Below are 24,521 nucleotides of genomic sequence, written 5' to 3'. Positions count from 1 at the left end.
GTGGTCTGCGTGGCACAAACATAAGAGGCCAGGAAGATCTTCTAGCAAAAAACAAACACCACCTAAGACTTCTTCTCAATATAAGTCTTTCAGCCTCCTATCCGGCTAAGACTTTGGATCTGCCGTTTCCGGCCAGCCTCCTCTCCGGCCAGCCTTTCCTCTCTGGCTTCACCGCCACCTACCACCACCACTCCTTAAACCTTTCCTTCTTCTCCGGCCAACCTTTCCTCTCTGAGTTCACCGCCACCCACCACCATCACTCCTCTCCGGCCAACCTTTCCTCTCCGGCTTCACCGCCACCCACCACCACCATTTCTTAACCCTTTCCTTCTTCTCTGGCCAGCCTTTCGTCTCTAGTTTCACCGCCACCCACCACCACCACTCCTTTGACAACGTCTCCATCTCACTCTGCACCTCCGGCCCATCCCTCAAACTCGCCTATAACACCTTCGCCACAGTACCGTTAACCCTCCATACCCCTACCAACCCGTGTACACCACCAACCATCAGTTCCACGACTTTTTTGTTTCCGGCCACCATCTGTTAATACAGTTAATACTGATCTGCTAGCTTCTTTTTCTTGTGTTCACCCTGTTGTTCCTTTCCAAAGACTTTAAACAGGAGAAGCCACAAATGACTACTTGTACAAAATTCCCAAATATTTAAACATGTAGATGTTACATTATGCTATTTGAGCAGATCTAATTTTCACGAATCAGATCTGTTCTTTAACTATGTGACTCTTTTGGTTGTTCTTCCTCAATTTGGTTCTTTGACTTCCTTGGTCATAGAACCGAAGTTGGTTTTTTGGGTTTTGTTGACCTTCTTGGTCATCTAATCGTAGTTTGATTTATGGGTTTTTGAGGCTCGATTGCGGTTAGTGGCTTTCGGGGTGTTTGATTGGGAGGTGGTGATATGACAGGGGCTGTTAATGATGGTGTTTGGCCATGTCCATTTAGAGGTTTCCACTATTGCCCGGATGGATCACTGGTTCCAAGGGGGTTCAATTGGTCGCGCATATTAAGCGGCTCAATTTGTCATCGGATAACAAGAAAGCGACCTTGCAGGAGGCGATGTCCATAGATTTGGGTTTGTTTGTTTCGGTTGGTGAGGCTTTAAAATTCTCGCGCCAATGGTGCGTGGGGTGTGTATGGAGTTACATGCTCTCCGTCGGGGGTGCCATCATGATGGCGAGACAGTCTGGTTCAAGTGGGTTTGCGGGAGATGTGGAAGAGTTTATAGTGGGGATTGCTAAGCCACATGTCAGGAGGGAAGTTGTTGCGGTGGGAAGGGTGGGGGTGCATGTTGCCCTCCTTGACCGTGTATTCGTTCTTCCTATCACGACTGTTAAAAGCATTCCTCATAGCTATCGTATGGCTTTTTCCCAGGTCTTAGGGGCTACTTTGGGCAAGGTGGCGACTATGCTAGAGTCTGTTGAGGCGTGGGTGAAACTTTTGTTGCTACCATGTTGCACATTACGAGTTTTCAGACCTTCTAGCCGTCAGGAAGGCAGGTTTGGCAATAGGAAGTCTCTGCAATGCCGTAGTATTTAGCGGGCGTTGGTAGCCTGGGGCGACAATGACTGTTTCATTGACCTTATTTATCGCTTTTTGACCAACCCGCAGAAGTTGTATCGGGGGTTGATACGTTTGTCCCTGAGTCTGGGAACTCCGGGGTGGGCACCAATGTTTACGGAAAGTGGCAGACGGGCATTTCACTGCTGTTGTTAAAGTTTAATGCTCCTCAGGGATTGCACATTTCGGTAAGGATACTTTGGATGCGTTGGTGTCTAAGAATCCCATCCTACCCCCTCCGAGTATGCCTGTTTCCTTGCTTTCTGAGCCTCCACTTGTTGTGGACGTTGAAAGCATGCTTGGTTGCATTAAATATTTCCCTAAAGGGACTTCATGTGGGCGGGACGGATTGAGAGCCCAACACATTTTAGATATGTTGTGTGGATAGGGGTCTCCAATTGCAGATAGTTTGCTCAAGGCCATTCCTGTGGTTGTTAATTTATTTTTGGGGGTAGGTGCCCTAAGGTGTTGGCAGAGTTTGTTGTGTCTGCCCCCCTTACACCATTGCTTAAACCAGACAATGGGATTAGACCTATTGCTGTAGGGGCCATTTGGAGGAGATTGGTCTCTAAGGTGGCTATGAGGGGTGTTGGGAAAGAGATTGCTAAATACCTCTATGACTTTCAATTTGGGGTGGGAGTCCCTAGTGGGGCAGAAGCCATGCTTCATAGCGCGAACAGGTTTTTAAATCAGTTTCACTCGGATGGGTCATTGGCTATGCTTACTATTGATTTCTCTAATGCTTTAAACTTGGTCGATAGGACGGCCCTTCTACATGAGGTACGAAGTCGATGTCCTTTTATTTCCCTATGGGTAGATTTTTTATTTGGGCAATCGGCTAGGCTATATGTGGGTGATGCTTACATTAGGTCCACTACTGGGGTTCAACAGGGGGACCCTCTTGGGCCTCTTCCTTTTGCCTTAGTTTTGCATCCATTTGCTCACCGAATCAGAGATTGTTGCAAGCTTCTTTTCCATGCTTGGTACTTGGATGATGGTACGATTATCGGGGACACTAGAGAGGTGGCTAAAGCATTTGACATTATCGGCCAAGGGCCCTCGTTTGGGTCTTGAATTAAACATTAAGAAAACAGAATTATTTTGGCCTACGTATAATGGGGAAAAGGTGCAGGATGGGTTGTTCCCTTATGGGATTGGAAGGCCTGTGCTTGGTATGAAACTCCTTTGTGGTGCTGTAAGTCGATATGCGGGGTTTACAGCAGCTTGGCTATGAAAAGGGCATCTAGTGCTGTAGAATTGATGAGTTGTCTCCCAAGGCTTCGGGACCCTCAATGCGAGCTTCTTTTGCTTCGCTCATGTATGGGGGTCGCAAAGCTATTGTTCGGCCTAAGAACATGCCAACCTATGTATGTGGGGGAAGCTGTTTTCTATTTTTGATAATGGCTTTTGAGGGGCAATTGAGGACATCGTGGTTTGTAGGGGTCCGTTCTTCGGGGATCTTCAATGGAGGCTGGCATCACTTCCGACCCGTTTTGGGGGGTTGGGTTTATGCTCGACCGAGGATGTATCTACATACGCTTTTGTGGCTTCGAGAGCACAATCGTGGAGTTTCCAGGACCATATTCTTCAGGGATGTGGTATTGATGGGTTGGACTCTGATTATGGGTGTGCGATGGATCGTTTACGCGCTTCACTTCCCGAATTTGATCTTGGCGGGTTCTCTAATAAGGACACCCCCCTAAAGCCCAACATGCTTTGGCGAGTGCCTTATTTAGTGGAATTGTCCAGAGTTTAGAAGCGAAGTTTGATCTATCTCCTCGACAAAAAGCGGTATTTGAATGCCTTCGGGCTCCTCGGGCTCACCATTTTCTATCGGCCATCCCCACTGAAGGATTGGGCCAACACATGTCGGGGGTGGAGTACCGGGCTATCCTTAAGTCGACTAATGATCCCTATGTTTCCGACTAATTAACCTTGCCCAGTTTGCCGCAAGGTCTGTTTGGATTTCTTTGGAGACCATGCGGTGCACTGCAAAGAATTACATGGTTTTAAATACAGACATGATTTGGTTAGGGATGTTTTTTGCGATGTTCTTAAATGGGCAGGGATTTATGCTAAAAAGGAGGCCCCTGCTAACTTTCTTACATATCCGCTTGAAGAGAGGTCCACGTTAAGGCCAGCTGACATTCTTGTGTTTGGGTGGGCAGGAGGGAAACACGTTTGTGTGGATCTTACAGGAGTGTCTCCTCTTGTCGGGCTCAGGGACCGTGGATTTGCTGTGGGTCAGGCAGCGTTGAAGGCCGAATCGGGCAAAGTTGACAAACACGAAAAAGCCTATTTAGAAAATCAACATGTGTTTCTCCCTTTTGCTTTTGATACATTTGGGTTTCTGGCCCCAGCAGTTGTGAATTTTCTGAGCAGGGTGAAACGTGTCATACATGGTACTGTTTCGGCTCCTACGCACCAAAGCTTCGTTTTTAGTAGGATTGGGTTTGCTATTCAAAAGGGGGTTGCAGCGCAGCTTGTTGCCCGCTTGCTTGCCACTTTATTGTAATCATTTTTGAGTTTAATGATATAGTTTAACATTCTACTTCAAAAAAAAAATATATTTTATAATAATTATTGTAATAATTATTATTACAAAATGTAATTATATGAATGGGAAATCAATAAGTTGCAAGAGTTATTGAATTATTAGAGTCTCATAAGTATTGCATTCAAATTCAACTTAACTCTTAGAGTTAATGGTGTATTAACTCAAGGCTTTTGGTTGGGACATGGATCATGTATATATACTACCATAGGCCTTGGGTCATTGTTTTTTGTAGAGAGAAAACAAAAATTGTTCATGCAATCTCACACATAACCAAAAGTATTTTCCGACTTTTCGATCTTACGAGCTCTTGTTTCAGGTATAGTTCAGGTGCTAGGTTAATCCTGACAGTACAATCTGCTTAGGCTGTTGTACCCTGGGAAACAGACGGGTTCACCTGGGTGGCCCAAAAATTTGTTTTAAGGAAAACGTGTTTTACAGGTGCCTCAGTCACCTTGTTGCTCGTATTGCTATTTCTTTTTAGTCTTTTTGTAATCTAGTTTCTGTATTATATTTTTCTTTCGTGTACTTGTATTGTAAAATGGATTATTGTTAATAAAATTTCCTCTTTTAGTTTTTTTTTTACGAACGGTTTCCTACAGTTTCAACTATTGGTGATTCGTTTTCTTCATCTCTGCATATGTGTATTCAAGTTAGTTATTTGATACTTTGCAACAAACCAATTATGCGTTTTAAATTTGATTCTTGTAAAAAAATAAATAAATAACACCCTAATTCTTGTAATATATGCATAATCATGGCCATGCTCAACTGTTGTTCTGATTTGTTTGCTAATATGGTATATGATAATTTTGGTTATCAATTGTCCGAATATGTTTCCTTCTCTTTGTCTTCTTTGTTTTGTTTCTTTATCATAGTTTGTTTTAGATTTCTTCAAGTTCCGATGTTTTCTTAACAAGTGGTTCTGTTTTACAAAATTATATCCATTTAGCAAGTGGTTTAAAGTGTACACTGACACGCAGAGGATTGGGTTCAGGTCCGTTTCAGGTCGAATCATGTGTTATTTTTTGGGTTCCAGGTTTGCACATTTATGTTAAATAGTTTTGGTTATCAATTGTCGGAATATGTTTCCTTCTCTTTGTCTTCTTTGTTTTGTTTCTTTATCATAGTTTGTTTTAGATTTCTTCAAGTTCCGATGTTTTCTTAATAAGTGGTTCTGTTTTACAAAATTATATCCATTTAGCAAGTGGTTTAAAGTGTACACTAACACGCAGTGGATTGGGTTCAGGTCCGTTTCAGGTCGAATCATGTGTTACTTTTTGGGTTCCAGGTTTGCACATTTATGTTAAATAGTTTTGGTTCCGACCGGTTCCGGTCTAGGCTCGGGTCAATTCATACCTGTTACCCATAATAAGAGTTTGATGCCTGGTTGTAAAACCATGTCCTATGCCACACCAAATATTCATCGGTTATTTATAACTCGTTAGGTATCGGCTATACTCGTTAGTTTTGTTAAAGAAACATTAAAATATGTATAAAATTTACATACATGTTAAATATTGGTAAATGAACATGAGAAAAATGTCTTTCCACGTGACATGGCATGTGCAATAATGAAAATGAGGCGTGTTATTAATTTTAAGTGCGGGGTTCATTTTTAGTTATGGGATTTGGTCATTTGGGTTTTGTTTGTCAAAAATGGTTATTTTAGAATGGAATTACAATTGTTAAATATGTTTCAAGAAATTATCAAAAGTGGATAGGAAGATGCACAATTACGATATGAGATTTAACAATTTACTTTTACAGATATTATTTAATTGAAAAAGGAGTCAATGGTGTTTCAAAAAATTATCAAAAATGGATATGAAGATGTACAAGTACGATATAAGATTTGGAATACCCGGACAGAAACAGGTATAAAAACTAGTTACTCTTAATATTTATATTTATAGTTTAATATATTTTTCCAAACTATTTACATCCAAGTAAATTGAAATGATTGTTTCCCTACGTTTTCCAGAGCAATTTAACAACACAAACCTATAACCAACTAATTACAAAAAATTTTCTCCAAAACTACATTTCTATATACATGATCTTAAATCCCTTAAAAGGAAACCAAGACTTATTATGCAGGCATCAACATCGGATACGGTAATTTTTTTCTTTAAATTTCAAAGTTTTTATGTATACGTATGACTAATTTTGTTTTTTTGATATCAGAAACAAAATGGAGAAGCAGAGCACGCAGAGAAAATAAATCATGTGCCCCCGGGGCAAAGACGAGAACAAAAGGTGGCAGAGGTTCAACAACCTCAACCACCCGTAACTGCCGCCCCGGCTGCCACCACCAAAGCTGTTTCTACTAGCGGTGCTATTTTGGAAAATGCCGCCGCGTCAGTTTCATCTGCCCTTCAATCCGCAAGGGAGGTGATTTCCAAAAATTAGTCGACTTTTTGCATTTTATTTGTGGCCTTATTGTCTTTTTGCATTTTTCCAAATTCTTTGCATGTATAGTTTTATTTGGAATCGATTTCTTTACTCCTTGACCCAAGTAAAAGACCTTTTGGCCCTTTAATTCTCAAATCAATCACCTACATATTAAACTAAAGTTTAAACATTTGATTGGACAAACCAGGTTATATATTGCTTAATGGTCATGATCACATACCAATTAGGCAATTATTGTTTGAATATTTGTTAGATTAAATCTAATGCGTAGGGATAAACTGGCAAATTATTTGTCTAACGCAGGGCTTGCGATGGCAATGGCAAAAATCACATGAACCAAACTTGAATGTAGGACCACATTCATGAGAACGTAAATCAATCAGTTTGATAAATTATACGCTTCAGCCCATAGTTTACGACTTGAAGGACGAGGTTTAATGATTCAGTTCATATTTTGAAAGCATAAACCGAAACTCCCTGCCTTTATTATTTAGTTTTCTTTTTAACTTTTTAAAATGCCAAAACAACTTTGGAAAAAAGAACAGAAAAGGCCATTTCAAACCGCCTTCGACGGGCTTGGCATGCCGTTTATGTAAACCGTGGTTAGGCCCAAATTTCCAGAAAACCCGTCCGGGATAAACACCTATAAATAAAAAACAAGAATCCAAGAATCTTGCAACCTAGTCTTTAGCTCTAACTTCAAAATCAACAATCAAGATCCTATCATTAAACAACATACATCATTCTAGCAAGAACTAATTATTAATTAGTGATGTGCTTCCACCTCAACATCAACATCCTATTTTGAAAACAAATATTCAAAATTATTACAAACCCACCCTAATTAATGTTGCCAACCATATACGGGTCGGTTCGACCCGTCTCATCATGAGCTCGAATCTTCTTCAACAGCGGTTCAGGTGAAGATGATATCGCCCACGAGTCATTAGAGTTGTCACTGCTGAAATAAGAATCAATTACACCGTTTGGGCTCGCAGGGGCAAAATGGTACTTCCGCTTCGGGCTTATGAAGTTGGTACTTCCATCATTATTAGATACTTCCAAGATAAATTTCACGCAGTCGTTTACTTTTTCCTGTAATCATTCATACAAACTTTAGATTTCGATTATTGGAGCCCGCTTGACCAATTCTTTTAACACTGTTTCACCTGAACCCGTTTTAAACCGTCACCGACCAGGCCCGTTTTCCCAAGCTTACTCCATGCATCAACTATATATATTCGATTATTTAAAGCGGACACAGCCCCGTTTTAACTCTTGACTAGACCCGAACCAGCCAGTTTTGCCAACCTTACTCCATACATCAACTATGTAGATTCAATTATTTAAAGCGGGTTAAACATTTTTTAACCGAGTTTGACCCAAACCCGTTTTAACCCTTGACAGCTTGACGTGACCCGACCCGGCCCGTTTTGCCAAGATTACTCCATACGCTTACTCCATACGTTAAGTATATAGAATAAATATATATTTAAAATTTTCGTTCGACAAATACAATGGTGGTGGTGTAAGAATAAAACATGAAATGCTAAAGAACAAACCTCGCTAATTTCAAGAAAATCGTTGAGCCTGCTAAGATAATCGAAAGCATTGTCGGGATGAACCTCCTTAATCACAAGGGACATTGTAGCAGCTGCAATTATAGATGGAAGATAAACCAGAGACCTTGAATCTGCACACATTTCACAAATATTAGACACTTGATTTGCATTAAAATTGAAGAATCAAGATTTGTTTATTAAACAGTTTTCTAAAGTTCACTTTTTCAAATTTGAATGACTATTATAAAAGTTTTCAAATTTGATTTTCTTTATAATTCTACAAAATTACAATACAAGAATCTTATGTGGTGCTTGGCATTGGATTATCTTATTCTGATTATTTATATCAGATAATCACTTAAAAAACGCACTGCCAAAAAAGTTGAATGATTTTTATTAAGTTTTCAGAGTTTGAGCTTTTCTTTATAACTCTTACAAAATTACAATACAAGAATCTTATGGGGTGATTGGCATGTGATTATATTATTATGATTATCGTATATCACATAATCACTTATAAAGCGCATTGCCAAACGCTATAAAAGTTGAATGATATCATAAAGTGTTCAAATTTTAAGGTTTTTCTTTATAACTCTTACAAAATTACAATACAAGAATCTTATGGGGTATTTGGCATTGGATTATCTTAGACAGATTATCTTATATCACACAATCACTTTCAAAATGCATTGCCAAACACCATAAAAGTTGAATGATTACTATAAAGTTTTCAAATTTTAAGGTTTTTTTTATAATTCTTACAAAATCAGAATACAAGAATCTTATGAGGTGTTTGGCTTTGGATTATGTTATTCTGATTATTTCATATCACTTAATCACATACAAAACACGTTGCCAAACACCCCATTACAACCACTTACCATTGATAACACCGAGAACAGTTCTTTCACACCTCTCAACAATCTTTGAACATTGACCATTGGCAGCAAAACCAAGCCTCCGTACAAAGTAATCTATAAACGAAAGCGGGGTCACTGGATTCATCTTCCATTGCAGATTATTGTCTTCGATTCAAACACAAACTTCGATCCTTCAACCTAAACAACACCACCACAAAAAAACCCTAAATAATAACGAAATACTCACATAGGCATTTTCAAAAGCACCTGGTGCGCATTCATTATCAACTAATATAGTCATTTTCACAAACACCAGAAGTAGGGATGCCAAGGAATTGAGCGTTCGTTGGGAAGTTCGTTCATGTTTGTTGGTTTAATAAATGAAAGAACATGAATAAGAAATTTCGTTCGATTAACTAAATGAACGAACACGAACAAAGGCCACGCTCGTTCAATTGAGTTCATGAACGGTCAATAACGTGTTCATCAACGTCTATTTATGTTCATTAGTGTTTGTATGCTTATGTTTGCTCAATAAAAGTTTTAATATTTTTAATGACTTATGTAATGTATCATATAGACTTGAGCCAAATTATTATATAAACCAAAAATATACATGAGTATTGTGTGGTTAATTTATATGCTAAGTAGCACAGGAACAGGTACGTGATCAGGATATGGGGACGTTACGGGTACGGGAAACGGCAAAAATCAAAAATCCAAGATACGGGTACAGCAATAAAAAAATAAAAATATATTAAAAAAAATCCAAAATAGATATATATTTTTTAAGAATTAAATACGCTACTTTAAAACCTAGGGTTACAAATAAAATATACAAATCTAGAGATACTAGATTGAAAAAAAACACCTTTTATGTTAAATTTTGAAAGTGTTAGGGACTAGATACAAACAAGTGAAATATAAAGGAGTTAAAAGTTTAAAAAACTAAACTTATTTAAACCTAAAACTTTCCAGCCACCTATTTCACAGCCTCCCTTCTTCTTCCAGCTTCTTCTTCTTGGTTTTGGACCCGTCCCCATTAACCGGATTCGTTTAGGAGACGTTTCCGACGCGTTTCGGCGGCATTTCCGTCCCCAAACCGTCCCCGGGACGGGGACTCAACCCTAATCGGCGTTCCGTGCATCAGAGTTTATATGTAAATTAACATATAAATATGATCGTTAAAAAAAACACAGCACAAACTTGGTACTCAGACCGAAACATTGACACTAACATTTCTCAGTTAACCAAATCAAATAAAAACATTTGTGTTTGTGAACCATTCACGAATAAGAAACTTCGCTTAATTAGGCATTCTTGAACGTTCGCTTGTCTTGTCTGATAAAGTATTAACGAACTAACATAAACAAATCTTTGGTGGTTCAATTCGGTTCATTCAACATTAACTAACACAAGCATTTTCACAAACACCTGGTGAGACATACTTGTAAGTCAATAAGAAGAGGCGTTTGGGTTTCCTCAACTTTTGAAGCCAACGACAAGCACGCAACAGCAGCAAGCTGGTTCATCCACCGCTTATCCCTCTGAAAATTACCACTCAACAAGAACCGATCGAAGCAATTAACCGCTAAAACGGTTGTTACTGCAGCAAATTGATAATGTGTGCAAACCCTAGTCACCCAATCGACAGATTCTTTCCTCAAATCCATCAAAAACATGTTTTTGATCAAATCCCCATCTGGGTATTGATTATTATTTTGTTTGGACAAAAGGGTCGAAAGCTCGTGTTCTTCCCATGAAAGATCGAGTTGGAAATGGGTAAAAATGTGATCTTTTTGGTCCAAGATTTGTTCGTCGCAGAGAAGAACATCGTCGAGGGTGAAATTAGGGTTTTGGAGAGAGATAATTTGGGGGTTCATTTTGTTTTGGAGTGATTGATGGTGATTATTTTGAAGAAGAAGAAGACATGAAGATGAAGGTGAGGTTGTGTGACATGTTACCCTAATCTCTGCAAACTAACGAGGAGGAAGATGATGCAGCTTTTTTTTTCCAAATTTAAGTTTTTTTTGTTGCTTTAACTTTTAGCCTCTTTCAAAATCGTCCCGGCACAATGTAACATTACTCGAAAGGAAAAAAAAAAAAAAAAAAAAAAAAAAGAGAGAAAACCAACTAGAATATTTATTGTCCTTTCTTTAAAGATGTGTTTTGGTTTAGAGTTTTGGCATCTGAAATATAATTTTTTATTATGGTTTGTTTTTGGACTTTTAGACCTGAATCAGGCCTGATTATTTACGATAAGGTCAGTTCTCGAGTCCTAAGAATACCATTAAACGGGTCTGAGCCGGGTCTAGCAAGTTTGACCATTTTCTCTTTGTATAAACCGGGTAAGAACTGCAAGAAATGAAATGAATTGAACAGACATGATTATTTACAACAGGGCCAGATCCTGAGTCTTAAGAATACCACTAAATGAGTCCTGCTCGGGTCTTGTAGCTTTGACCTGTTTGCATAACTTTAGGTGTGATGGCTTATGATGTGGGGCCACTTCTTTTTCCAACCAATCATCATATATCTTTTACATTTTTATTAAAAAAAATATATATTAAAAAATAATTGATTTTTGGTTAAACCAGTATGTGTGTTTAAGAAGAAAGTTAGTGAGAGCCTTCACGCCTATGTAAAGGTAACATGGTGGGTGTTTTTCAAATTTTAGTTAAACCACTACACGTAGTCTTAATGTTGTCTACAAACCAAGTGAGAGTCTTAGTTTTGTTGCATCTTATAATTTCTACATAGACTATTGGTGTGGTCTCTGTTTCTACGTCCCCTTTTCTATGTGGCAATCGAAAGCACTAACAGACATCAACCACACCCCCCTCTACCCTCCTTATAAGTCAGCGCCGTGGGTGGGTGTTCCACCCGCATATTTTGTTGATACACGACTTGGGCGTCTCAGTCTTATTATATTATTATTATATTGTTTGATAATGTAAGGGGTATTTTGGTAATAACCACATTCCCTCTATTGTAAGGCCATTCGTTACCCCGTAACGAATGAGCCACATTCGTTAATAATGTAAGCCATATTCGTTAATCTTGTTTAACGAATGTAACAAACGAATGAAGGGCTATTCGTTAGGCATATGTAATATGAATGAGTATATTCATTCGTTATAGTTAATGTAACGAATGACACATTCATTAAGTCTTAAGTTAACGAATGTGTCATCCCCTATATATATGCTTAACATATTCATTAATGAAATAGAAGTTTCTATTAATCTGTTTGTGCCTCGTTATTCTGCCGAAATTCTCTCTGATTACATAGACAAACACACACTAATCGCATAGACTTTGAATTAATCGTATCACAATGATGAACATCACGTTGTAATCAACGATCTAGATCCACACAAGGTTCCTCAAGTGGTATCAGAGCTTGAGGATCGGATCTACGTGATTGTTCATTGTAACTGTATTTGTTATTGATCAATTTCAGTCATGAATTGATATGTTCATCAATTAATTAAGATCGATGAAACAGAGGATAATCAGTTAAGAGTAATTGAGGTTGAATAATTGTAATTGGACTTAGTGTTAACGTAATTAAAAGGTTTAATGGAGGATTGAGTTAGGTTTGGTACTGAATTGGTTAAGTTTGAGCTGTGATTTGAGTTTGTATTAATGGCGGTAAACTGAGAAGTTTGAGTGAGGTTTGTTTTGGTTTGATTGTGAGTTTGGATTGGTTTAGCAAGGTTCAGATTTGAATTCCGAGTGTTTTGGTATAGATTTTGGTTAATACGGACAAATCTAGACTTAGGCTTGAATTTCAAAATGGTTTGAAGGTTGATTCGTTAAATGTTTGAAGACTGATTCGTTATTGTTGAAGACTGATTCGTTAACTGTGTAACTGATCATTCGTTAGTTATGGATCATTCGTAAATTTTCATTCGTTAACCTTCATTCGTTAAAACAGTGTTTCGCCATTCGCGCTTTCCTCATTCGTTAACTAAACATTCGCTAGTCACATTCGCTACCTTGTCCCATTCGTTACACAATCACATAAGCTACTCCTCATTCGTTAACCTTACACATTCGTGTATTCCTTTTCGTTTAAACAGTACACATTCGTGAACAGTGATTGTAAGTTTTATTTTTTGACAAGTTTAGCCCCTTGTCTGTTAGACCTTGTCAAATCATGGCTTCTCAAAATCAAGCCTCGTATTATGCTTTAGCCTCGCAGAACGCCTTGATGTAGCAAATGTTATCAATGGACAATGAGATTCGGTCTCATAATAAATTTCCCAAACTGCTAAAATTGTCTGACTTCTCACGTTGGGAGCCAAGGTTTCATGCTCATCTTGGATCCGTACATCCTAAGTAGTGTGAAATATCTGGATGTTGTTTATAAGGCACCACTTGTGGAGAGTGAATCACTTGGTTGGACTGAAAAGGCTCATCACTGTTATGAAGCTCATGAGATCAAGGAAGCTGAGAGTGAAACCAAAGCCTACTCAACTCTCACTATGGCGTTACCTGAGCACATCATTCATCAATACAGCAATATCAAGACTTGTGCTTCTTTATTTGCTTCCTTGAAAACTCGAAGCCTAGGGAACACACTCGAGAGCAAGAAGACTTTAGTGAAATTTCAATTCAGAAATTTTACTCTGTTGAAGAATGAAACTGTGGAAGAAATGATCAATCAGTTTTGTCATTTTGTGGCGGAAATGTCTGCTATTAAATTGGAACCAACTGAGGTGGACAAGATTTATACTTTGAAGAATGCATTACCACCTTCATACTCAACATTCTTACTTGTGCTGAAAGAGAATGGTTATTTTCGTAATGATCAACTTACTCGGTTCAGTTTATTAACAAACTAGAAGAGAGAGAGAGAGAGAGTACGACTTGAAATGCCAAAATTCACTAACGGGTAATCAAAACCCTACTCTTTATGGTGGTTCGTTACCAGCAAGCAATGCTTCAAGTTCTGTCCCAATTACAGCTTTCTTCATACAGAATTCTCAAGAAGAGTCACCTAACAGTAATGCCGGGCCTAATGTATGTTTCATGGCGTTAGGTGCCAACACAGGTTCAGGTTCAAGTTCATCAAGCTCTCAGCCTAATGTAAATCTGAAGGAAGCGGAGCAGCAGTTCGCATTTTAAGTGCGTTTATGACATCTTACGATCAACTTGTTGGAAGTAAGATTGCGACCAGCGAACTCACTGATGAGGATTATGACCAAATCGATCCTGATGATCTAGAGCTCATGGATCTGAAATGGAACATGGCTATGATAGTCCGTAAGGTAAAACGGTTTATGCAACGAACCGAAAAGGACCTACCTACTCTGAATAAGAGGGTTGGGTTCGATAAATTAAAAGTTAAATGCTAAAACTGTGGTGACTTTGGACATTTTACCAAAGAGTGTGATAAGCCAAAGAAAGAATACACGGGTGCTCGTAATGCTGATAGGGCTTCGGGAAAAAGTTCATCTGGATCTGAAAAGAAGAAACTGTCAGAGGGGGATCAGACTAAAGCGGCTAGCTCACAAGCTCATGTTGCTAATGATGGGTTGGATTGGTCACAACGTTTACTGGCATACCAAGCAAATCTCGCTGTGGTGGAACCAGTAGAGCATTTTGAAGATGCGAGCGGTGATAATTTGACAGATGGAAGTGACAGTTCTGATTCGGAGACTGATTCTGAGAACTCGTCATCTGAGCAAAAAGAATCTTGCGCTTGCATAGCAAAGATTGAAGAGGTTTGTACTAACTCTTCATTTAATGTATCTTTGAATGAATCACATGAGACGGTAACTACCAAAGTTGTTACCGAGTGTAATAGTTGTAGTGAACTCAAAGTTAAACTTAAGTCCGCTTTACAACACAATACTACACTTATGAACGAGCTTTCTATGATTAATGAGTGTTTTAGACAAAAATCCAAACTGGTGGATCAATCTACACTTAAAATCAAAAATTTGTCTGAGAGCAATCATGATCTTAAAGTGGAAATTAACTATAAAATTGTGGTAGTTGAGCAACATTTTCAGGAGATTCTCAAACTCCAAACCAGCATCACTAAACTAAAGAATGAAATTATGGAGTTGAAAAATAAACTTGGAAAATTTAGAGACTCTTCATTTCTCTTAAATGAAATTATTGAAGTAAATAATGTTCATAAGAAAAATGGTAAAGCTGGGTTGGGTTATGTTGAGATTCCTCCTCCATTCAAAGGAGACTACACGAGCATTCTTGTTGTAGAGCAATCTACAAACTCAGAAATACCCGTTGTTGATCCACTCAAAACTGAAAATATTGAGACAACAAAACCAAAATTCAAGAACCATTTCATATAAAAAGCAATTCAGTCTTTACTGAAAATGAACAAGATGGTTCTATTGAGGAATTACATGAACTGGAAGTGATTGTCAAAAACGATAACATACCTTCTGACAATCATATTCTATGTGAATCTGAGGAATTCGAACAAGCTGGGTATGGTTTGAAAACCTCGGGGGATTCCTTGAAAAAGCCAAAAGTATCGCTTAAGGTAAAGAAATCAGTTAAGCCTACTGTGTCTGATGAGGACTTGATGAAATTCATTAATCCTCAACTAGAATCAACCAAAGGAAAGGTTTTTAAATTAAAAGGCTTATCAAAAGTATTTTCGGATAAAGAAGTTCCATTGAATCTTCTTAAGCCGGAAATGATTGAAAGTGTGTTTAATGATGAAACTTCAAAGGTTGCCGAACTTGAACAAAAAATTCGTAAGTCTAAATCAACAAATGTTCAAGTGAAACCAGTTGCAAATGTTTTTCAACCTATAAAATTTGTAAAATCATCGGGATTGGAAAGTTCTTCGAATACTACCAATCTAGAATTTTATAAACATAAAAATGGATTAACTAATGAGGTTACACAGTCGGTAACTTTTGAGAAACCAAAAATTGATGTTCATCAACCTATGCATGAAAACAAGACGACTGTTCCACCACAGAAAAGTTTAGACACACATTTGTGTTTTAAGTGTGGTGAAACTGGTCATGTGGCTAAGAAATGTAAAACTAAGGTTGGAAACATCAAATCATCAACTAAACAAACCTGTCCAGTGGTTGAAATGAAAAGTCAAAAAACACAAGTTGATGAGTCATTTATAATGTATTCAAATGTCAATCCGAGGAAAGTGGTTCGGGTTGATGTTCCTAATGTATTGAACAAATTTGTTGACTTTGCTCAACCTATTTGTAAAAACACGGACTCGGGAGTAATTCATGACGGTTATCTAAAGAAGAAAAACAAGAAATGTAACATCCTCTTTTCTGAGAATTATAAATAACAGAAAGTTCTATAATTAACTATGTGTCGTTAACTTAATTTGGTGTGTTAATGTTTGGATAATAAATGGAATTAGAAGTGTGAGTGGGTTGTGGGGCCCATAGTCCCATATATAAACCCAACCCCTCATTCCTTTCACCACTTTCTTCCCTTCCACCACACACACACACTCAAGAACACACACATTTTCTCTCAAGACCCGAATCCGAATCTGGGCTAAAGCAAAGAAGATCTTGGTGTTTGAGTATCTCAAACATCAAGAAAACGTCCAGGTCTTTGGGGTTGTCCAGATCTGAACCAAACCCGGAGCAAAAAGGTAAGCTTCGGCCAAAGGGTTAAGTTTTATGGTTAGAATCGACATGCAAACCGATGTAATGATAGATCGGGTTGTGAAATGTAAGAAAAACATGAACTTGGTGAGTTTTAGCCTCACGGGTGTATTATAGAACAAAAAAGGTGACGTCTGGATTATGAGAAACACGGGTATACAAAGTTGGTACAACCCAAAACCCATAAAAAGAGTAGAATCGGGTCCTAAGGAGGAAACAAGGAGAAAAATGGCTTTAAAATGGTAAAAATGATGAAAGGCAGGAATTTCGCATCGCACAGCCATGCGAAGCGAAATCAATATTTTCGCATCGCACAGTCATGCGAAGCGAAAAAAGTCATACGAAGTGAAATTCCATGCGAAGCGAAAAAGTCATGCGAAGCGAAATTCCATGCGAAGCGAAATTCTTCCATGCGAAATTTCATGAAATTCATTTTCTAATGCATTTTTGTTAAAGGACTGTTTGTGAATAATCTTCTTAGCATATCAAAAATCTGTGATAAGAGCCAGGGGCTCTGCCCCTTGGACCCTGCTAGGGGTTGCCGCCCCTAGACCCCGCTACCAGGGGCGCTGCCCCTGGACCCCCGTTAGTTGAGGGTTTCACTAACTTAGATGTAGGAAGTAGTAGTAATGGATAATTGACACGCGTAATGTGTTGTACAGTTAGTCGTGCACAACTAAGGAAAGGGCATTACCGTTAACGGCGAGAGAAACCGACTCCAGGTTAGTTTCTAGCCCCATTTCTGTGTTATGCTTTCGAGGCTGTGTGCATACTCCTATGTGATAGTTAAAATACTTATCCAAAGTGATAGGTATAAGATACGTGTATGATTGTGCATTGAATGTTATTATTATATGACGGTTATATGAATGAATATGTATGTATATATTATATATATAAGACAGGTAAAGTATGCTCGTATGATAGGGAACACAGGAAGTAAATGCATGGTTATTCATGATGTTAGGGACCAGACCCTTCTAATATCTGTGATGATAGGGACCAGACCCTCATAATATCTGTGATGATAGGGACCACACTCTTCTAATATCTGTGATGATAGGGACCAGACCCTCATAATATCTGTGATGTTAGGGACCAGACCCTTCTAATATTTGTGATGATAGGGACCAGACCCTTATAATATCTGTGATGTTAGGGACCAGACCCTTATAATATTTGTGATGTTTAAGATAGAATAGCTTATGGTATACCATAGGGTTTTACGAAAGAAAGTATGTAAGTACGTATGTATGTATATAAAGTATATATGAAAGAAGTAATAGCAAGTGAGGTATGAATATGGATCTTCGGACACGTATGAGTAAGAATATGAATGTAATGTATGTTAATTTATTAACTAGAACTCACTCAGCGTAGCTGACTTTTAGTATGCACGCAGGCAAATAGGCTGAGGCAGCTGGCTTGAAGAGGGACACATGGCATGAGCTAAAGAGACTGGCGTCTATGAAGAAGTGTCATGACTGTTTTATGTTATGTTTATGAAAAGATAATTTGTATGTTAAGACAAGATTCAATGTTTTGTAATGTGATGCTTGAAGTTTTAAATTATTCCACGAAAGTTTTAATTAATTCTGATTTTAGGACTGTGTCTATGAGTAAATCCAACACCAAAGTAGGGTTACCGGGAATGGGGCCTTACAAGAAACCTGTTACATACTCTCAAGTGCTAAACATGAGTATTAAATTTAATTTATCTCCGAAAATCTTAAAAGGAAATCCCAAGACTGAGGCTTGGGCTGTGATATAATGCTAAATATATATAAATCCCTTGTATATTTTATTTAATATTTTATTAGTTTTTGTTCAGTTTTTACTAGAATTTGTATATTACTAACATATTTATATGTTATAGGTGCCGGGACTTGTTCATGGTTGAAAAGGGCGAAAAATGAGCTAAAATAAGCCAAATGGGAGAACCGGAGAATCTTCTACAAATTTTAAGTTTATGGGCTCAGATTTCCACAATCTTCTATAAATATTAAGTCTATGGGCCTAGATTTCCAGAATCTTCTACAAGTTTAAGTTTATGGGCCTTAAAAGTCTATATAAACACCCCTAAACCTAACCCTAATCATATACTGAAAGCCACATCCGATTTTGGGGAGTTCCAAAGCATAGGAGTGTATCTTTTGGCGAGTTTGGAGTTGAAGCATCATTCGGTGGTGCGTGTATTAGTTGAAGACGAAGAACACGGGTTTTATCTTTTGTTTCTTTCGTTTTCGTTTATTTACTGTCATGAATTCTTCTTTGTTTGTTTCGTTTAAACTTAAGATGTTAGGCTAAATTGCATGAACTACTTAGGCTTATGATGAACCTACTTTGATGTTTTGATTTGACTAGGGATTATATATCGTTATGGTTTTTATGGTTTAGTAAAAGATTTATTTATATTGAATTGATGCGTATGGATGCTTAGGATTGTTTGATGAGTTCTATTCCATTGTTTCCTTGATTACTGTTAGTCGTTATGATAGGTTGCTATTAGGTCAATTACTTTGTGTTCTTAATTATTTTATGATTTATTTCATGATAAGATCATAGGAATAATATTGTCAACAAACCTAACTGTGCTGCTAACCTAAAATCTGTAAAGTGCTAGGTTATTGATAAGTCTTTATTATTTAATCTTGCTAGATTTAGTTCTTTGTAAGGAGTCCGTCTAGGGTTGATTATTTATTATTGTTTATCAAATCAATTAAATATAGTAAATTGCCTTTGATTTCCGCGCTGTAAGGTAGGATTTCGTATAAAGGAACTAAATCATAATTAATTAGGTGACCGTAAGGGAACTTGATATTTAATACTGGTGTGCATTAAAACTTGTTAGAAATCCATAGGTGTCTCTTGAGAAGGGTCAGGGTTCTTGTTCGGGTTTTCTTTTAAGTGTCGATTTTACGATCCCAGTCCATAACTAAATATTTTCCCAGGTTAATTCATTACTGAAATTTAGGGGATTCTAGCCTAGGTAGTTTTGTTATCATCATCTTATTTTGAATAACAAACTTTTTCTTTCGTTAAATTTACTTGTTTTCTTATTTAGTTTTTAATATTAATCTTAATTAGTATTTTATTTAAAAACCCCCAAACAAATATAATTTAATAAGTCGTGTGTGTATTCAAGTCTAATTAGCTAATAAACGTAATTTAAAGAGTCTCATGGGTTCGATATCCGGACTTACTTAGCTTTACTAGAGTCGATCGGTTCACTTGCCGGTTAGTAGTTTAGTCAAGTTTTAGAGAGTCTTGAGTATTACTTAGTGTTTATTTTTAGTTAATTTAATTATAATTATTAAACTACTTTTAGCACATCAAGTTTTTGGCGCCGTTGCCGGGGACTCTTGGCAATTGCGTTATTAGCTTTGATTAGACTTGCTTGCTATATACGTGCTATTTGCTTTATTTATTGATTTGAGTCGCATGAGTCTAATTTTAAGTGTTAGTTATTTTATTCTATTTTCAGTTTTTTTTATTTTTTATTTTTGAGTCTTTTATTAGAGTCTACCAATTTTGTTTTGTGTGTTTTTCAGGTACATGCCACATCTTCGTTCGCACGGACCACCATTGGATTGCTTTGGACCTACTCCGTTGAAGTCCGGGGCAAGTTCGTCATCGTCAGAAAAGCAACCGATTACCGTTGATATCTCACCAAAGTCATCACCCGCAAGTTCACCACCACCGAGTCCCAGAAACATCCTAATGGCCGAAAATAACCACACCGTGTACCAACAAGCTTTTGAAGGGTTCTATGGAGATCACTCACCCATTATCGTTCCCGATATTGATAACCCTAACTCATGGAAAATCCCATCCTACGTCATGGCCCACATCACCCAACAACACCAATTCCATGCCCGTGAAGATGAAGACGCATCGACACACATCAACTGTCTTACTCGTGTGTTCAAAACATTCAATTTGCAAGGTGCTAATGAGGATGCGATCTTCCTTCACCTGTTCCCGTTTTCACTTTCGGGTCGGGCCGCCACTTGGCTCGATTCGCAACCTGCTGGAGCATTCACTACTTGGGAGGCGCTTCGTAATGCATTTATCAAAAGTACTTTCCACCTGATAAGGCTTCTTGCCTTCGTGATCAGATCCACTCCTTTCGCATGGAGCCATATGAGCCATATTACCAAGCTTGGGAGCGCTTTCAGAATATGTTTTTCCATTGTTCACAACTATGGGCTCACACCTTGGGCCCTTCTTAAGAAGTTTTACAATGGGCGGACCCCAATTCGAGTTACCTTGCCCATTGTAGAACTGGAACAACTACAAGAGTCAGAACCAGAATCAAGGGCAAGGTAACTCGAATTGGCGTCCGCCTGGTGGGCCACCTGGTTTTCAAGCTCATTATAACCAAAATCAAGGTTAGTATAACTATGAAGGTTCAAATAGCCAAAGTTCGAATAATGGGCACGATCTGGGAAAGAAGTTGGATGAGATGATGCAGCAAATCGTTACTAGAGATCAGGTTACTTAAAAGACTCTTGCCGATCATGATCTACTTTTTAAAAATCAACAATCAGCTCTACTCGACATGCAAAGGTCCATTGGCGATATTGTTTGACGATTGGATGAGAGACCCCTGAGACAGTTTTCAGGTTCTACTCAGTAAAATCCGGCCGCTCAAATAAAGACGATTACTACTCGTAGCGGCAGGATTTTGGGTCCCGAGGTAAAAAAGGATGAGGTTGAAGTTGAAGATGAGGAGGTGATGGATGAAGAGATCGAGATGGAAGTACCGGGCAAAGTGCAGAACACCGCACTAGTTGCACCGCCAGTGGAGAAGTCGGTTGAAATTCGGCCATCACCTGTGATTGATCACTCTCGTGTCCCATATCCCGCTCGCTTAAAACATTAGAAATGCACACGAGAGTATGGGCACTTTCTTGACACGTTCTAACAGTTGAAGATTAATTTCCCGTTCAGTGAAGCCCTCCGACACATGCCGAAATACGCAAAGTTTTGAAAGACCTGTTGAAAAGGAAGGATAGGTTGGGGGAGGTGTCATCGATTCCCCTTATGGGAGATTGTTCGGCGGTGGTGTTGAACTGCGTCTGTTTGGTAGTGATGCGATGAGCCATGCATTGGCAGATTTGGGGGCGAGTATAAATTTGATTCCGTATTCTTTATACGAGAAGTTGGAGTTAGGCGAGCTTACACCGACTCGCATGTCCTTATCGTTGGCTGATCGTCCGGTTAAATATCCACGAGGTATTATTGAGACTTTGCTAGTGAAATTAGATAAGTTTGTATTCCCGGTTGATTTTGTGGTGCTTGACACGGAGGCCGACGAGAATGTCCCCATCATTCTTGGTCGTCTATTTTTACGAACCGCAAAAGCGCTTATCGATGTGTGTGATGGGAAGATCACCCTTCGGGTTGGTGATGAGAATGTTACTTATGATGTCGCAAGATCAATGAGGCATCCAGGTGATCATGATGATTTCAGTGGTCCATGCCACTCGGTTTATTTTATTAACTCGTTTATTGCAGGTATGGATAGATGCTTTGATTATATTTGTGATACAAATCTCGTGGGAAGTAATGGTTTAGTCGATTGTGATGATTTGGGTGAGGATGAGTCTTGTTAGAACGATGAGGTTTGTGATGAGTTGAATGAGATTTCGGGGCTGCCCGAAATAATAGAAGTGAATGGGATCAGTTGTGAAAGTGAGGCGGGTTCTGTGGAGAAACCCGCACCGTTGGAGTTGAAAGTTCTCCCGTCACACTTGGAGTATGTGTATCTTGACGAGGGCTCGAATTTGCCCGTTATTGTATCATCCAAAAATTAACAGAAGAAGAGAAGACGAAGTTGATAGATTTTTTGAAGCTACACAAGGGGGCAATTGCATGGAGACTTTCCGATATTCACGGTATTAGCCCCGCTTATTGCACGGACCGGATTCTAATGGAAGATGAGTAAAAACCGGTGGTGCAACCACAAAGAAATCTCAATCCGAATATGCAAGAAGTTCTGAAGAAGGAGGTATTGAAGTTGATGGGTGAACCCGATTTCCGACTCTCCATGGGTGAGCCTGATCTAAGTTGTGCTGAAGAAAGGAGGTATGACCATAGTGATGAATGAGAAGAATGAGCTTATCCCTTCACGTACGGTTATCGGTCAGCGTGTGTGTATTGATCATCGGCGATTGAACGATGCCACCCGGAAGGACCACTTCCCATTTCTGTTTATTGATAAGATGTTGGAGCGTTTGGCAGGTTAGTAGTTTTATTGTTTTCTTGATGGTTTTTCGGGATATTTTCAAATCCCGATTGCACCGGAAGACCAAGAGAAGACGACTTTTACATATCCGTATGGCACGTTTGCGTACCGTCGCATGCCGTTTGGACTATGTAATGCTCCAGCCACCTTTTAGCGCTGTATGGTGGCCATCTTTCAAGATATGATAGAGACGTCCATGGAGGTGTTTATGGACGATTTTTTGGTTTATGATAATTCTTTCGATCGTTGTTTGGCTAATCTTGAGAAGATGTTGAAGAGGTGTATTGAAACGAAGTTGATGCTAAATTGGGAAAAATGCCATTTTATGGTGACGGAAGGGATCGTGTTGGGTGAAATGACCTAGAATCTTGATGTAGATTGCAATTAGGATCTCTTGATGTTACAACCTATAACTCAATGTGCGGAATCCATTGAGAATGAACACAATCAAGTAAACATTAAGCTCATATTCGTTGATAACTTGAAAGATAACAAGATATGACACTTTGGCTACTTTCTCTCTCTACTCTCTCTCTCTAACTCTGATCCAAAATCTACATACATACGCATAAGTCTCTTATTTATAGGAAACAACATGAGACACACCAAGCCCGTATAAGATACACGGTGCATAAGTTATGTGCTGCATAACTTATGCGGTGCTTGGGGGCTTATGCGTTGACTGACTATTACAAATCATACATTTGACATATTAATCCCTATACAATCAAATCTAGTATATCTAAGACCCTAAAAATAGACATTATGCTCTAACCAACTCCCCCTTGGATGTTGCTAGGTCTTCGATCTTCTCGTTTCAGTCTTTCATCCCAAAAACCTTGTCTCTATACTCCCTCCCCATATCCTCTCATGAACATCTAGTTGAGGGCTTCTAATTTGTGAGAATCGATACTCCAACACCTTTGTACTGGAATCTTTTCAATGCAGCAATCCTTATCTTCTCTTTTATCTCATCCTCTCTCGCTTTCTCCTTTAGTGCTTCCTCTTCACCAAGCTCAAACCACTTGCTATTCCAAACCTCTCCAGAGTGAATCTTATATTAATGACAAATCTTGATCAACTTCTGATATTGCATAGCAGATGCATGATGTTTATGACGTGAAACTTGAATCTTGCACTTGTGCAGCGTCTCTATGTCCTTCTCTGAACAACTCACCAACCACATAGGATCCATCACATCTATGACGTCCCATACTCCGTCTCGGTCTAATACAATTTGAGCTTCCCCCCGGTTCTCATCATAGTACCACCAACGAAAATATATATGAAAGTCTTGCTCCATCGAGTACATTGGAATCACCTTAAGAGTTTTAGGCTATTTATATCTCCAAGTCTTTACGAAATCATCTGTTTCTGGATCTTTCTTCACTTTAGACACATGGAGATATGGAGTTTGAGGAGTCCAGCTTCGGAATTTGCATTTAGCTTGACGTTTAATAAAATCCCAAATCTCCTTCACCGGTCCACGTTTAGGACAATTCAATAACTCCTTTTCAAGTATGTCCACCACGTCCATCCACGGTAAAGACTTCAATTCACATAAGCTTTCAGAATATTGCACGCCATATGTTCTTCTCACAGCAATCTTTTTGATTTTTGGCAAGTATGCAATACTTACAACCTTTCCAAGTTTAGCTTCTTTTCCCTT

The 24,521-nt window shown here is 38.6% G+C and overlaps 1 pseudogene across 1 annotated transcript; it reads right to left on the bottom strand.

Moving 5' to 3' along the window:
* Window positions 1-7,360: 7,360 nt before the first annotated feature.
* Window positions 7,361-10,848, bottom strand: LOC143543508 (cyclin-D3-3-like; annotated as a pseudogene). Its single transcript, XR_013137084.1, has 4 exons — window positions 10,414-10,848; window positions 8,987-9,163; window positions 8,106-8,236; window positions 7,361-7,638 (listed from the first exon to the last, which is right to left on the bottom strand). The product of XR_013137084.1 is annotated as a cyclin-D3-3-like (transcript).
* Window positions 10,849-24,521: the final 13,673 nt, after the last annotated feature.

This window comes from Bidens hawaiensis, unplaced genomic scaffold (genome assembly GCF_021521415.1).
Source record: "Bidens hawaiensis isolate Kalapana, Puna unplaced genomic scaffold, B.hawaiensis_p1.1 tig00000864_1, whole genome shotgun sequence".
Classification (NCBI taxonomy): Eukaryota; Viridiplantae; Streptophyta; class Magnoliopsida; order Asterales; family Asteraceae; genus Bidens; species Bidens hawaiensis.
This window is presented reverse-complemented; position numbering and strand designations above follow the sequence as displayed.